Below are 1,835 nucleotides of genomic sequence, written 5' to 3' on the forward strand. Positions count from 1 at the left end.
GTCTCTGAGAACCATCCTTCTGTCTGCCACAGTTGAATACAGCAGCTTGTTTTCTTTTTCATGATCAGTTTCTAGCAGATGTCTGGAGCAACATGTCCCTTGGGGGAAAAAAATCCCGTTGCCCTCCCTAGCTCTAAGATCACGGCTCTGTTTCCCACCAGCTCCCTGCAGACCTCAAGGTGGCCTCATCATGCAGCATCCTCCAAAGGCATCTCAGTGGCTGCCTTGCCAAGTACAAGTTGCTGGTGGGCAGCTGCATTCACGGACACCTGGTTTGGCTTGAAATAAGTAGTGGCTCTTGAATCTTACAAAGATGAATAAGAATACAGAAAAGATGGTCCCTCTTGCCCTCGCGATGTGAGTTAAGGGACTCGATAATGGTGGAGTGGCAGGAAGGAATTAGAACAGAGAGACTCCTAGGAAATACCATCACCGGTCTCAGCCAGAGAGGCGTCTCCTGGTTTTCTTCCTTACGCTGAGCCGTCGGCCCCGGTTATCGGGAGCCCGTGTGAGTGCTCCTCTGTATTTCCAACACTGACCTCATTAATTCATTGGGAATTAACCGGCATGAAATCTTGGGAGAAAAGCAGTCTTGATAAGAAATAGTAATCCAGTGCCAGATAAAACATCCAGGTCAAATTTCATCCAATTGTAGGGAAATTTAGAAGGGGAAAAAGAATCCTTTAATTTAAAGGCCTTTCTCATCTGCAGCCTCCTTCCCGCTAGTCTGTAAAGGAACCATTAAACTGTAATAACACTGGGGCCACATGCATGAGGAGAGCGGGGGACACCCCTAAGATCACGGTTCAGTGTTCTGAGTGCTGGCAGCTTAAACACGAGGCTTCTCCAACCAGCATGTTTAAAAGTGGGGTCTCTCCGAACCCCAGCCCTCTCCTGAGACCCAAGGCCATTTCCTTGATCCCATTTGGGTTTCTGACATAAGAGCTGATTTTTCTCACTTGACTTGCAGATCCAAGAGCTGGTCAGGGCGAGAAGACCTTTGTGGACAGTCACAGGGCTGCCCATCTCCTCCCAGGCAGCACTAGGTTCTCACATGAGGTCAAGTTTTCATGGCCTGAGGCCAAGGGCTGGTCAGAGAGACCACAACTGGCCTGCAGCTACAGAGGCGGCAGGAGGCAGGCACGCCCCTCTCGGCTTTAACTAAGGGTTCCGGGGTGTCTGTGGCATGGGCTGAGTCCCGGAAGATGGTCGGGGTCTTCCTTGGTAATGTCGACATCATAGCAACACCCCCAGAGCCCAGCACCTCACCCCAAGTCCCCTCTCCACAGAGGCTCCGTGGGCTCCCTCCCCAGAGGCTGCTGGGGATTCTGGGCAGTGATGGCTCCGCTGCTGACCTCAGCCCCGGCCAACCCCAGGTTGCCCCCAGGGGGGACCGGAGTGATGGCCCCACTGGGTCTTGGGCGGTTGACAGGGCTGCCGGCAGTGGCCCCGGCTGGCCCCAGAGGCGCGGTCATGGCCCATGGTATCAGTGGCCACTCGCAGGGGTTGTTCACACAGACGAGTGAGACTCCCGTAGCGAACCCGTCCGGGGCCCTAGTGAGCCGCGCTGCCTGCCCAGCCCGCTGACGGCCAGATGCTGTTTCCCAGGGGAGCGCAGTGCAGGGAAGTGGGTACAAAGATGCCAGGGCGACTCGGGGGCTCGAGGCCATGGTAACAGGGACAACACAGCAGCACCGAGGCACACGGTATCCCCCAGAACTTGGGGACCCACCCCCAAGTGACCAGCGTGCTGACCTCTGCTCCCCGAGAATGTGCGTGGACAATGTGCCTTTGCTCTCGGATGGAGACCTCACGCTCCCGGGGGCCCCGTCGTG

The 1,835-nt window shown here is 55.8% G+C and overlaps 1 protein-coding gene across 1 annotated transcript in view; it reads left to right on the forward strand.

The window, feature by feature from the left end:
* CDH4 (cadherin 4) overlaps window positions 1-1,835 on the forward strand; it is a 64,730-nt gene that overhangs the window by 1,773 nt on the left and 61,122 nt on the right. The window lies entirely within an intron of this gene.

Source organism: Pteropus vampyrus, unplaced genomic scaffold (genome assembly GCF_000151845.1).
Source record: "Pteropus vampyrus isolate Shadow unplaced genomic scaffold, Pvam_2.0 Scaffold500, whole genome shotgun sequence".
In the NCBI taxonomy this organism is placed as follows: Eukaryota; Metazoa; Chordata; class Mammalia; order Chiroptera; family Pteropodidae; genus Pteropus; species Pteropus vampyrus.